The sequence below is a fragment of the Taurulus bubalis genome (assembly GCF_910589615.1).
Source record: "Taurulus bubalis genome assembly, chromosome: 15".
Taxonomy (NCBI): Eukaryota; Metazoa; Chordata; class Actinopteri; order Perciformes; family Cottidae; genus Taurulus; species Taurulus bubalis.
In genome coordinates, this window is record NC_136603.1 from 6,027,502 (window position 1) to 6,041,498 (window position 13,997).

At 40.5% G+C, this 13,997-nt stretch overlaps 1 protein-coding gene across 1 annotated transcript in view; it reads left to right on the forward strand.

Moving 5' to 3' along the window:
* Positions 1-13,997, forward strand: part of htr2aa (5-hydroxytryptamine (serotonin) receptor 2A-a) — a gene marked incomplete at both ends in the record, with an annotated part of 45,079 nt that overhangs the window by 8,766 nt on the left and 22,316 nt on the right. The gene's annotated exons all lie outside the window — the stretch shown is intronic.

A 13,997-nucleotide genomic window follows, 5' to 3' on the forward strand; every position in this document is an offset into this window, starting at 1 on the left:
TCTCTTTAATCTCTGGACCTACACTCTTTCTCCATTTGGCCTCTCATAATGAGCCCCGTCCTCGTGGTGGGGTTGCCAGGTTTGTTGTGAAAGTAGAAGGACAGACTTTCTCTCTCTTGTGGCTGTCCATGGGTGAAGATGTTCACCTCGTGGAAACTTTTCTACTTACTCCTGAGAGCGGCATGTAATTAACGTTGAATAATTGGGGGTTATGATGACACGCTGCTCTGGCACGCTGTCGTTTGGATCGAGCACCTCCGGTTCCCTCTCGGGGGACGACGCTCGCTTTTCAATCCAAGTCCACGGACGACGTCCGTCACAGCTCCTCACGTGTCCGACCGCCTGGAACAACAAGTTTAAGGGTGTTTAAATGTGGTGATAGCATGCAGACGTGTGGATTAAACTGGGTGTATTCATTCCTTGTGTTATTTTCTGAGGCCTTGAGCAGCTTCTGTGTTTCCAGCAGGGTTGAATGTACTCGCCCTCACACTGCCACGGTTTACCGTGCCATTTTTATTCACTGGAATTCACTAATCATGTAGTTATATTGGTCTCTGCTGCCCAGTCATGTACCTCCCTGATGACTTGTGTTTTTGTTTTTGTGTTTTGCTTCTGGAACAGGCGACTGCATTGACTCAGTTGCTTCAAACATCTTCCCCCGAGCTCCTCTTTGGCGTCACTTCTCTTCTGCTCTAATAAATATTGACTTTAATATTCTAATTGCCCTTTGCTGCTGCTGTTATTCATCTAATTGCTCAACAATGACATCATTTATTTTAGGGACTTAACCTCTGCACCTTCTGTCTTTTCTTTTCTTTGTGCATAAATGAGTATATGTTGTGTTTTATTGTTGGTGATCATGACTGCACTTATGTCTCCTTTGCCTAAAAACATAGGTCACACTGTTTATATGTTTCCTTTTTAATTGGTGCTGATTAATGGGTTATTTAGTGGAGAGCCTGGACTCAATAACAGATAAAGTAATTGCTGCTTATATAAGGACTGCATGCCCTTTTAGAGTGAACTGTTTATGGCTGGTTTCATAATGTAACATTCAATATCTTGGAGCTCAGAGTTGCTTCACTTGATAAATGAGCTCAGCTTAATAGATGAAGCGCCATGTTGACCGCTGCACTTTGTTTACAGTGACGGAGCCACGGAAGAAAGAAGGCAAAGAGCTGAGCAGATAAGGAGGGAGCTTGTTTGTATAAAAAAACTTTCAAAACAGCAAGCAGCCACTCATTAATATTCAGTGAACAGTTCTCAGACTTTATTTATTTTAATGCGACCACAGTGTCTGTACATGTCTCTGTTTTTGAGGGAAAGTGCTTTTGTCTCGTTGCAAGAAAACTAAACAAATAAATCAAATTAAAAAGATAGGATTGTGTGACTTTTATCCTCTTGAAGTAATGATCATCAGAAATGCATTCGGGGAAACATCCCATAAAGTTTTGAGTGAACTGGCTCACGGTTACGGTCAACCGGTGGAATGGATGATGGGCTGTTGTTCAAGACGGTCATGGTGATGGTTTACTTGTCCTTCTCCTTCATTTTTAATATGTGCTGCTTTTCCCCCAATTATTTCATAATGAACTGAATATATTTGGATTTTGGATTGTTGTTGAGACAAAACAAGACATTTAAAGATGTCCAAGATTGGCCATTTTTCACTATCCTCTGATTTCTCGGTCATTCCCAAAAACTCCCAACAGGTGCATGGCAGCAGATTTGATTTGGGCTGCCAAAGAATTCCTCCCGTTATCTTGGATCAATAAATATATTGATGTACAGTATTTATATATATTAAGCCGTACTAGTTGTACTGACTAGAGTGCAGTCTGTTTGTTTTACTGATGAGAGGAAAAAACAAAAGCCTGTTAAGAACCTAAAATCATTTATTTGGTCTCATTAATAAAGTATTTAACATATGTACATTGTGATTTATTAAATCTATCTCTTTGAAATGGTTGGTGTCCATTTACGTCTTCTCACAATTTACAGATAAGACCTCCTGGGAATTGGATCTGGATATTTTTTCATCTTTACAAAGATTCCCCAGAAAAAAGGTTTGGGAACCACTGTTATAGACTAAAAGATTAACGGAGACAACATACAGAAGGTTAATCGATAATGAAGCACGAGCTGCAGCCCATATTCATAGCAAATAGTTTTAGAATCTGAACAGCAATGAGGATTCTGCTGGCCGAGCTAATCCCAATTACAGCGACATAAATCATCGTTAAATCAAGAATAATAAGGGCGATGTTTGGGGAGCTGCAGCAGCCAATCAGCAGAGCAGCCACCTGCAGCAGTGAGAAAGCCAATGATTGTGAAGCATTATTGAAAACAGCTGATGCCAATCAGCTGCTGTGACTTCAGGGCTCTGCCTGAAATAATGCTGCTTCAGTCATGAAAGAAAAGAGAAAAACAACATCAGGTTCAGTCTGTTTCCATGTTGCTCTCTACTTTACCCTTCATGTATCCAAATATGACTTTCAGTAATATAACTTCAGTTTAATTAAGCAACCTACGTAAGATTTGTAATGTGTAATTTTCACTTGTCACAGAGAACATTACATTATATTATTTATACTTTTACTTCACTAAAAGATCTTCCATATCGGTTTATTTCTTTCCTTGTGTTTAGTTGATTCCTTGTGTTTAGTTGCAGCGCAGCGTCACAGTTTTACCTCATTAAGAAACGGCTCTTTGGCTCAAGACATCTGACTCTTTTAAACCTTTTCCAGCTTTTTGTGTGCAATTGGCACAGTGTGCTGACGTAAACATGTTCTTCTCCTGTTTTGTTCTCCAGTTTTCTTTCGTATGTTCTATTTATTTTTAGTTAAATTTCACATAAGTCACTTTGAAACTCTCTTGGACTGAGCTGTAGATGAAACGCTTGTTTTGCCAGTTCTCTTAGACATCTTGGATGCATTAATACTGGTGCAACAGCAACAAAAAGGATTTGAGAAAGCGAGAAATTCCTCGTCTACCTTCCTGTGTTTGTGTGCAGAGCTGCAGGGAACTTTGGCATCAGGTCTTAATTGTTGTAGAACAGTTCAGAGCTAAACAGAAAAGATTGAAACCGATTTTAATTAGCCAGCAGAGAATCTGTTCAACACATGAAAAGCTTTGACAATGAACACACAGATCAGACCGAGCTAAGGCATGAACACACAATAAAAACAAATACAGGAAAACAAAGGTAAATATAAAAAGGGATAATCCTAGAGCAAAAGTATTAGCATAAAAGTCCCAAAAGTACTTGTTATGTGGAATATACCATTTAAGAATATGTATTATATTATTGGATTACACGTATTGATGCATTAAGTGTTTAATGTTGCAGCTGGTGATGGTGGAGTAATCTTACTTGTGTAGTAATCCGTGGCCGGAGGCTTTATGTTTTGGGGTTGTCCGTCCATGTACGTATATATTCTCGTGAATATGCAATATCTCAGGAACACCTGACGGGGCTTTCTTCAAACGTGCCATAAATATCCACATGCACTCAACGGTGGACTGATTAGAATTTGTGTGTCAAAGGTCTGTGACCTCAATAACTCATTCATTATTGCTAAACATGACAATTTGAAACGAATGCCTAATAAGATCAAATTAAGACCGTTTGGACAGACATGGTGTAAACTGCACCATGACTGCTTGGTGATGGCATACAACGCCAGTTAGTATATAAATATATACTAATTGGTAGAAAATGAATCTTACTCGACAGATCAATGAAGTCTAATCTTAATATTTGATAATAAATAATAATCCATTTGTTGTTTAGGGTTAGTGCAATATGAAGCAGCATGGAAATACTCAAGTATCTCATCGTAGAATTTAAGTGCAGTACTTGAGTAAATGTAATTAATTACTATCCACCACTGCAGTCCAGTATTTTCCCCAAATATACTTTTTTAAGAGAATAAACAATAAAGGGGAGAGATTTATTTTTTATTAGAATGGAAGAAAAATACATATTTACCTGGTTTATATCCTGTATGTAACTGTTTTGTATTAAAGTGCAAGATTAGACTTATAGAGTCTGGGCGTGTTAAAAAAAACGTCTTCATTGTCTCCACTCCAAGGCCAAAGGAAACTGATGGCATTAGATGAGACAGACAAATTGTGTTTTATTCATGGAAACGAATGAGAGAAAACATGAGAATTAGTATGGCTACCACTTGCTCCACCGAGAGGACATTACATTCATATTCAACCATAAGGTTCAAGATTTCAGATCAAACTTGGCTTACGAAACGTTTCTCGGTAACAGATGATGTGCATGTTGTGTTCCTGCTAAGTGTGTACATTAAGTGGTCCGTGTGGGTGGAAACTTTAATCACAGCGCTGTTGCCATGTTTTTGTTGTAGCTGCTGCCACAGCTGACAACGTAATGACAGTCATCAGGGCTGTTATTTGTGCAATTTCATTAACACTTAGAGAGTGGGCTGTGAACTTTTACCACGCAGCTACTTTTAACTTCAGAAGGAGAAAGAAATGATGAGGAAGAGAAGAAAATGAGGCCGAAGCTTTCTCACTAAACTGCTCCTTTTTCCAACTAAATTAGCACATGTATGCAGGATTTTTTTAAACAGGAAAACACGCAAAAATTGTCCGTTTTTTGGGACCAATCTGAGAGTGAGTGGTGCACGCTCACATTCACGAACATGCACTAAAAGTATTGGATATGTCGACAAAGCGAGGAGAAGCTCCAATAACGACACACGAAGAGAGAGAGCTGCTTCATTCTCTGCTCAGGGAAACATTACTCCACTACATCTTAGCTCACAGTTGTTTGCTGCGATAGTATTGCTCTGAATCCTATACATATTGCACCTTTTAATGACAGATATTTGTATGAATGTGTGTTTGAATGCCAGTCATCACACACATATTCAGCCTCAGGTTGTCCTTCATGGAAGGGAATCTTGCCCTCATGAGTTTGAGAGCATTGTTTAGCATTCAGGACGCAGTTGGCTCACTAGCTGTAGCTTCTTTAAGATGCTATACTCTCATTGACCTCCTGTCTGGCACATTGAAACTCAGGCAGCTGGTGTGACTCGTTGATGTCAGCTCCTGTAACACCACTCGACTTCCTGAAGTTGATTTTTAAATCGAGTTTGCCCCATGAAGGTTTCATATTTGTACGCTAGCTAGCTAAACTGCCTTTGCTAAACCGCTAACGTTATTTGTCTGTCATCAAACAGCTTCAGTTACATTACCGCCCTGCACTGAGGAAGAGGATCGTGAGAAGCCCAGTCCCACAGGAGTTAGTGGAAGAGTCACATGTGCAATGTACTGGTTTTGTGTACGTTGACACTTCTTTTGCGTGTCGTTCAGGAGGAGAACAATGCCGATGTTCGACTTGCCGACTTGCAATCACGAGACCGGTGTTGGACACAGCATGTCCCAAACTGTTGTGGTTTCATTGCCCGAATCTAACTATTCAGTTGCTTTAAGCCAAATCAGTTTTTTTCCGAAACAAAATAAATTCGCCTGATAGATTTTAGTCAGTTTGTCTTTATCAAATCACTCTTTGTCGGGATCTGACAAGGAATAACCCTGTTTTTATATTAAAGCAATTCTTGACAAAAATCCGTAAAATATATAAGCCAGAAGAAACAATCAGCCATAATTTAAAAGAGGATTTGTAATACTGGCTCAATTAATCCTCGTAGCTTGTTAAATGAAACTTAAAGAAAAAATTTAAAGAAGTCAAAAAAGACGTCCAACAAACACACATGTTGTTTCAAAGAGGTACTGTAGGGGTAAGTACAGTCCTTCATTTGCTTGTTTTTAACGTACTGAATATGTTTGCATTCAGCAATGACACAGTTCCACGAGTCTTGGCCTTTGTTTTGAAAAGATGAGCCACAAAATACTTTTGATACAAAGAGATTTCTTGCAGCTTGGCACAGAAAAAGAGACGTTGGGTCACATAAATCAGAAGGGCATCAACACAATGGTTACAAAAACACAATGGACCACCGACAAAGGTCTGACAAGCTTATCAGGATGAACTGAGGGATTAATAATGTCAAGGAGCTATGATGTGTCTGATCAGCTCATGCTGTTTATGTCAAGTACAAATCCTCGAATGTCAAACCGAACCGTGAGCGTTAGCAAGCGTGCAAAAATAATCATGCTTTTCCTTCCATCTCAAAGTTTAGTTCTGCACTCAAATCTTGAATCTTGTGTGCTTTCTAAAACATTTTAGAGGAAGCGAGGGGCCTTAAAAAGATGTCTTTCTAGTCCATTATCACGGCATGATGAGAAAGTCCTGAAATGTTATGTTCATGGACACAAAGGTACACAAATGTACCTTTTTTTCATGTCACTAAGGACGTAAACAATGCCAATGGAAAGAAAACACTTGTTTTGACTATGCAACAGAGCTATTGACGTAGTATTACATATTGAGAAAGACCACTTAAGGTCGGTGGGGATATGGACCACGAGACACCGTATGTCCCAAAGTATTTTGTGGGTTTTGTTGCCTCAACCTATCCGAGTGGTTTGGTGATTAAACTTGACTGTACATTGTTGTTTTAAGCCAAACCACGATGATTTCCTAAACCTAACTACGTGATTTTGTTGCCTCAACCTAACTTTGATTTCGTAACGGGAAAAAGAAATGACAAAAGAAATGTGTATGTATTTATGTGGTGAATATTTCTGAGACTTTGTCCCAACTTTCCAAAATACTCACGTCAAATGTGGATTAATCCACCACTGAAAATAGTCCCTAACAAATGCACTATGTCCTCCTGCTTGTTTCATAAAAACAATCATTTGTTTTAGGAAATAACTGAGCCTTTTTTAAGCATGAAACTAGGTATTTGTGAGGTGTTTTAAATATGAACGCCATCAGTAGGAACCACTGGGCTTTGAGCTGAAAAGGTGCAGGTTAGACACACTTACACATTGTTGGTTTTAGTCTTTTCACAGGATTTGTTCATCATAAGAAAGATATAGAAAGCACCAGATGTATCTGTTATCAACAAGCTATTTCATCAGTCACTTTGGTGCTGTCATATCTGCTCCTGAGGTAGAGGAAACAATTTAGCATTTCTTTTCACTTTCCAATTTATCTATTTATCGTGTTTTGCCTTGATCCCTCACCCTTCGCTCTCTCATCACTCACACATTTCAGTTTTTAATCTTCATTGTTTCTACCTTTTGTGGCTGCCATAATAATTTGTCAATTTTAATCTGACTTCATATTGGATCCACCTGGATGTGAACTATTTCCCAGCACCCCCCTCTTCACACTCTGGTCTGTGTTGTCTATTGTCGTCTCTAGCGTCGTCATCCCGCCGCCTCAGGAGAACGAGCGCGGTTCAACTTATCTTATCATCGCAAACATACTTTGGATGGAACGTTAGCATTATTTACCAGCACTTGTCACCCAGCTGAGACTTTCTTTCAGCTGCGCTGGGTGCTGTGGTTCTCTGGGAGCGAACAATTGGGAAATAGATTTTCTTCTTCCAAAAAAAAAAAGCACCTGAATGTAAAAGCTGTTTTGCAGCTGAGTCAGCAGCCCGTCACAGTAAATATCCACTCACATCACATGATCAACGGATCCTTCGTACATTCGATCAAATCCAATTGAAGGAGAAACATTTTCAGATCTCTCGCGCAACTGAATGGAACCACTTTATTAACAGAGATGCAGTCCATGAACAAAGCATTTCGTAAAATACAACCGAACTGAAAGGTATAGAAAATGTGGAAAAACAGATTGGACATAACATGTTCAGCTTGGAAAAATAAAGCTGTTAAAAGGTAGAAATCTACTTGAAGACAGCTACCACACCAGCATCACCATACAACTATTAATGAGAATAAGAAATATGAATGTTATTGCTTATGAACACTGGTAACTATACGGTTACTTTCTTCGTCCGGTCATTCTTTCACTCGTCAAAATAAGATCCCAAACATGAGCCTCAGCTGTAGCAGACAAAAAGAGTTCACAATTACTTACTCAATTCACAAATAAATGTCTAAAATAGTCCTTTTTATTTGACATTATACAGAGTAAATGTTTGGTAACCGTGAAAGTTACCGTCACAGCTCCAATTTCACAGTAAAGGCCACGGTCTTTAGGTTGAAACGCTTTTATTGTGAAGTACGTGTGTCAAAATATCAGCGGCAGCTTTCAGAATAGTAGCTGAGTGCTATAGCAGAAGAGAAAACTGTTTAATCTAAATCAGTGATGCTCAACCAATATTGTATTAGATCGCTGCGTCTCTGATCTTTATATAGATAAAATAAATACATCAGTGAACATTATTCGGTCTTCAATCGGCTTTTCTTCCAAGGACACTCCAGATTTATAGGGACGCTTTGATCCTGTTGGTCTAGAAACACGTTCGGAGAGGAGTGATTGTAGGTATTTGTGTGTGCGTGTGCGTGTGTGTGTGTGTGTGTGTGTGTGTGTGTATGAGTGTTAGCGTGTGTGTGTTCCTGCCTTCATCTGACATCTGGCAGAGTTTCTGATGAGGTAAACAAGTCGGATTTGGGGAGACAGGAGGATCAAGCTGAGCCAAGTCTGGTTTGAGATTTTGTAAATCTGATGTGTGTGTGTGTGTGTGTGTGTGTGTGTGTGTGTGTGTGTTCTTCATCTTTGCTCCACAAACTCTCTCTGCCTCACATTTCTTTGCTTTTGAAAGCAGCATGCACACTCGGACTAAACAAGGTCTGTAAACACTCAGAGTTCTCTTTTCTTTTTAAATCAGGAATCATGATCTTTGTAACCAAATGCCTTTAACCCCTGCCTCTCCTCTGTCTTAACTTAACACAGCTTCACTTATTGGCCGAAATCTGTTTCAGCAGATTTCTATAGTCACATGACAAAGCCCTCAGCTGCAGACGTCAGACGCCATCGTCTCTGGCTGTGCAGACCCATTCAGACTGTGAAAAGTCTGATGAAGCGGGTTTGAAACCAGCGCTTTTGTACAGTTTGGTGTTTTGTTCAAGGCAAAAGTCAAAGAGAAGGCTCCATGAATTATTTTCTTTTTGGTTCTGCTGAAGATAATCAGTCCCTGCATTCAAACACAGGTGCATGCGATTGCCTGGTTGATTAAACTCTGATGAGCAGGCGGTGGAGATGGTGGGATAAACCCTTTGGATTCGGCAGCCATTCCAAATGTGTTTGTTGGTCTGTCTTGTTGATGCAACAGTTGTGCATTCACTCGCTTGCATTATGCGATGGATGAGACACAATAATAGGCCTTTTTCACGGTAGACATCTTTATACATCACAGATGTAAATAATAGAAACAATGATGGCAGAATTCCATTTAGCTGCTTCAGTTTCATTCTCCCGGGGCATATTTCACAAAAGTGATTTTCAAGCACTACTTGCACGTAGATTGCTCATTGTCCCAGCATCTTGTTTCACAAATAATTGTGACTCTCAAAAGTACAGATTAAAATGCACGTCCATGTTCATGCATATGTTAAAATTGAGAGGATTTTTCAATTTCCAGTTGAGCATCTTTGAATGAACACTTCATAAGAATCATTTTTGCAACATTTACTCTCCGGTTATGACTTGCAGGAGCGTAATAAAAGTGTTTCTCCCATTTTCAGTCTTAATTTCTTCCTTCTTGGTGAATATTTTTATGAGTCCAACTCCCTGGTCAGTTGCTTTGTTCCGGTCGAGAGTGCGACACAAGTTCAACGAGTTTCAAAAAGCCACGAGTGCAGTTTTTTTTTTTCGTGCAATTTGGACCGTGTATAAAAAATTCAGACGTTAACCAACAGTTGGCACATGTTCCGGTTCAAAACCTCTTTAACTCAAAACCACAGCAACACACATGGGAACGACAAAAAGAAGGTCTTTCTCTTTAGTTTGTTGTTGTTCCTCCGACCTGACAGCAGCCAACGTGTCGGCTGCAGCAGGTCGCGTCCCATAAAAGCCTCCACTGTGATTAACAATCTGCAGATTTACTTCCCCGAGAGCCGGCCGGCCCGATGGACTCTCTTTCCCGTGTCAGACGATCGATGCTGTGCGCTCTGTTCTCCTGCAGCTCTCCTCTCTGGGCTCAACCGCGTCAAGAACTTGAGAAGACTTGAAAGAATGACCCGCTGTCAACCTTCACTGTTACACAATGAAAACACAGATGTTTTAGATCCAGTGGGTTTTTTTTAATACGTGGTTTCACTAACAACTCGCACACAACAGAGAGAAAGAAGTCTGATTATTTACAAAAAGTCAGCAGGTTGCTATGTTCCAGACTTTAAGCCACATGTACGGACTCCAGTACAAGAATCTCCTCTGTCTTTACTCTTGATGGAAACATGTTTACAGGCCTGCAGCTATCTATTACTTTCTCATCGGTCTATAAAACATCAAGTCCATCTTTACGTGTGATAAAGGCGGGGAAACTTCTGGGATTTTTGATTAAAAAAAGTGAATGAATCAGCTGATTGTTTCTTCTCCAGTGTTTGTGATGCTTGCTGGTTACAAAGTGACTGAAGGTCTTTTTTTATTTGAATGTAAATGGAAGCAAAGAAAGCAGGCCCCTGAAAACACACTTGACTTTAACATTTAATTACACCAGAACACATTGTCAGACACTGCAGGATATAAATAAAATAAACGTTCCCGACATTTTTTTTTTTCTGATTTCCAGCAGATTTGAAAGTTACACGACTTCAGTGTGCTGTTCGGAGCGTGTGATCCGCTGCGGTGTCTGTATCATAATCACTTAAATGATTTATTCTCCGTGAAACTTTATCTTATTTCTCTAACGCTGCTTTGTACAGGAAGAAAAAATGGGTGTCTCTTTCCCCGGGATCGAGTCCGGGTGCAGAGCTGTCTGGGTCTAATTGGTGTCAGGTACTGAGGAATAATGTCACAGTCGCAGCCTTTTCTGTGTTGAGGTTTTACAAGCCGGGGAAGCAGAGACGTCGGCTCTCGGCTCTTTGAAAAGGAACAAGGCAGAGGTGACAACGGCAGAACATGTTGGGTTTGAAACCACAGCGGCGGTTTCATAAGGACGGCTCTGTCTGCAGCAGCAGGCGCGGGAGCAAAAAGTCACATCCCAGCAGGTCCTGTGGGATTTTTTTTGGGCAGATTTTTTTTTTTTGTTCGTGTGTTTTTGTTTTGTGTGGGATTTCTCTGCGAGGGATAATTCACTCTGCTTCCAGGTCATCACCATCAGAGGCTGAGGAGCCGGTACAATAGTGTGAAACCTTATCAGTCCCTCAGGGTGAATTCTCTTTTCTCTTTGTGGTTCTCAACGGGGAACTCAGAATAGAGGATGGACCGCGGAGCAACGTCCCTGCTGGACTAGAAACAACAAACACAAGTCAGCGAGTTGAAAGTACCAAACTTGTGTTAATGCATGTTTTTGCCCCTCTAACTTTAAATGAATTTCCTCTCATCCATGCAGCCACGTTTATTAGTTAAACTGTTTTTATTGCTCGGTTAATTCAATTGTCTTCATAGTTATGTGTAATATATTATGATGATGCAGCAGCTGGTATGTATAATTGTGTTGTGTCTTTTTAATCAACTTGTTAATGTACATAAAAGTCTAACTATTTCCCAAAAATTCTGCAAACAATTTAGTGAATAAATGATGACGTACATAAAGCATGTGATTTGAACGTCACTGAATATCTGTGGAACAACGAGGAGACTGTAATCCTCACAGTAATACACTAACAAATGCTATGACATTTTAATTTATGTTCTCCATATGGACAGGAAGGAATTTCCAAAAGATCAGACAGAGGTTCAAAACAGGCTGGTTACATGTTCCAGATTTTCCGGTACGGTTTACAGAAACAAGAAAGCAAAGACGAGAAACACATGGCAACAATCTGACTGGGAATGAGTGAGTTAGATGGCGAGGGAAAGAGGAGGTGAGCAGGTGGATGTGAGCGTCTGGAGCAGGTGGAAAAGTCTGAGAACAGCAAAGAGGACGTTTTGGGGAATGTGGGAATGTGGCTGGAGGGCGTGACGGAGAGTTTTAACCTTTTTCTCCCCTTTTTAACGATAGCAATTTAAGACATCTGTCCTTTTTTACGTGTTCCAAGTCTGAAAGCATCCTTCCATGAAATAATTGGCTCTTGCTCCTGTGTTGTATAAATACGCGTTATTATTATCAATCCCGCAAAATATGTTTTTAGATTAATCCTGAGACGAATAGCCAACAATCTAGCGTTAAGTATTACAACTACACAGAAAATAAGGATTTTCTACTCAACGTGGTGTTTGTTGTCCAATCTAAGAGCCAATCAGCTCTCTGATCTGGAGACAGCCAGGCGTTTCCCATCATGCCCTGGGTCATGCAGGCGGTGGTGGAGGGACGCCTCCATCTCGGGAGGTTATTCTTGACCATGTGTTTGATTCAGGAGAAATAGAGGGCACAAAAATGGAGGAAGGCTGTTTGTGACTGAATGCGTCTGAATGATGAGGAGGAGGATGAGGGTCTGCCGGTGACTATGGTGACATGGATCAACATGGATGAGTCATCTCCTGAATAATAAAAGCCTTCATCAGGATGTGCCTCACCTGTCGCATGGAGGTAACGACAGTCAAGAGGAGGAGTAGGAGTAAGTGCATGTATTTTACTTTCAAAGAAAAATAAAGATGGGTTTCTTATTCCCAAATCCCATGAGCTTTGGCCAGCGATTGAGAGAATGAGACCGCAGATACGAGCGGCAGAAATGAGTTTCCTCTGCAGGAGGGCTGAGCTCAGCCGCAGAAACAATGAGAGGAGCTCAGGCATCCGGAGGGAGTCGAGCCGAAAGGAGCCAGATGTGGTTCAACGTCTGGTCAGGATCCTCCTGGACACCTTCTTTTGGAGGTTTTCGGAGCATGTTTAACCGATACGAGGCCCCAAGATGGAGTCAGAGCACCCTGGGGGGATTATATATCTCATCTGGCCTGGGAACACCTGAGCATCCCTCAGGAGGAGCTGGATAGAGGGACGTCTGGACTACGTTGCTTAGGCTGCTGCCACCGTGAAAAAAAACATAAAACATTATTTATTACATAAAACATGAACATACCAAGTGAAACTGAAAGATGTTTAACCATCACAATCATACAACCAACCTGTGATAAGGGAAACTGATCATCAATTGATTATCTAACAGTTTGGCTACCTGATGAATAAAGATTTATTAATTAATTGATTTTGTAACCATCCATACAAGGGGTGAAGAAGACGCAGTAAAATAATTATTTTACAGAGAATATGAGACAGATCAGGCAGTTTAACCACAGATGGCCTTTTAATGGCCACTTTGACTATGTTGCCACCTGTTCTTGTTACCCAGACGGCTTTTACACTTTATCTGGCACCACCAACAGTCCAACAAGGACAATGAAGACTGTCCTACAATTACCACTGGAGAGAGAATACACCTTTTGTGATCCTTCCAGGATAAACTTAGCTTTTATATACCCATCTAGAGACAGAGACCTAAATAAGATGTCTATATCCATATTGTTCTGCTGTGTAGATAAATGAATGCTCTTGTCCTCCATCTGATTTTATGCTCTGCGTCGTTGAACTGCCTCTACAAATGAACTTGCCTCATTGTGATCTATATAATAATATATAATCTGCCTCCAATCACGTTAATATCCCGCATATGGTACATAATGTCACTTCCATCTGCGGCTGAGTGGTTTAAAGACCAATTTACTGGACTAAATATAGAGATGGCTGCTGTGGGCGGCCATGAGGGACACGTGTGTGTGTGTGTGTGTGAAGGTAACATGTGTGTAGTTTCCAGCGTGTGCTCAGCATTAGAGGCCTTCAGACATGTTCCATCTGTATGACTCACTCCATTTATCATCGACCGGTCACTGTGTTTTATTAGCTTTTCAGAGGCAACGAGTCCATGAAAAGGATCACTGTGGTCCCGCCAATGCTTTTTAATAGAGTCCGGTTATATTAACACAAATGCCAAAACAAATGTGACAGGAAGTAACTAGATTAATTTATCAGACGGGCTGA